Raw genomic sequence first — 1,061 nt, forward strand, 5'->3', positions numbered from 1 at the left:
TTTCTTTTCCTTCTTTCCGCCAGTTCTGCGGTGTCTGGCGGGGTCCCTTTGCAGCCGGGGCTCCCACTAGACCCAGGCGGCCACAGATGCCTTTGAATCGGCCGCAAGTGAGCCCTCTTTCGCTCTTCCTTTTCTATGCCAGCAGCGTCTGACTCACGGAAGGAGAGGAGCTTTGAGCTAATAAAAAGGGGGGACTGTTTATTTTGGACTGTAATTTTATTTCATGATGTTACAAATGCTGCAATCCGCCTTGATTCCCAAAGGGAAAAGGCGGACTATAAATCATAGTATTATTATTATTCCCTTGTGCCTTTGGCCCTGGGGCAAGAGGGCGAAGGAAGGAAGGCCCTTGTCGTCGTTCTTCGAGGGATCTGCCAGATGCTGACTGTATCAAGGCACTTCCTTCTGGGAAACTATCCCAAACAGTGGTGTGCTCTGGATTCAAAGGATCGGGGATCCTTTCCTTGGTCAGGGCCAATGGCATCTAAATGGCCACAGGAGCCAGGGATGGCGCCTTTCCCCTTCTCAAATGTGGCTCTAGGCAGTTTGGGTGAGATGAACTAGTGGCTATATGTTCGGGGGTCGGTGTCCAAAGCCCGGCCTGGGAGCAGTTTGCTTGGCCTTGGAGTCCTTTCGGACTTAGGGCAACCCTATCATGGGGTTTTCTTGGCCAGTCTCCTCAGAGGGGGGTTTGCCATGGCCTTCCCCTGAGGCTGAGAGTGTGTGACTTGCCCAAGGTCACTCGGTGGGTTTCCACAGCCAAGCCAGGATTTGAACCCCACTCTCCAGAGTCACTGGAACCACATTCAGAATTCAAAATAATTAATAATTGATTAAAATAATAAATTGATTGTCGAGCTGGTGAATTGCTGGGAACGTTTAGAGCTGGCCAGCCTAGATGTCCATCCACACTGTGGCAATAATCCTGCTATGGAATTCTGGGAACTGTAGTTTGTTGTGGGGTTTTTTGGTCTACATGGCCATGTTCTAGAAGAGTTTATTCCTGAGGTGCTGAAGATGCCAGCCACAGATGCTGGCAAAACGTCAGGAATAAACTCTTC

This window comes from Sceloporus undulatus, chromosome 4, assembly GCF_019175285.1.
Source record: "Sceloporus undulatus isolate JIND9_A2432 ecotype Alabama chromosome 4, SceUnd_v1.1, whole genome shotgun sequence".
NCBI classification, from domain to species: domain Eukaryota; kingdom Metazoa; phylum Chordata; class Lepidosauria; order Squamata; family Phrynosomatidae; genus Sceloporus; species Sceloporus undulatus.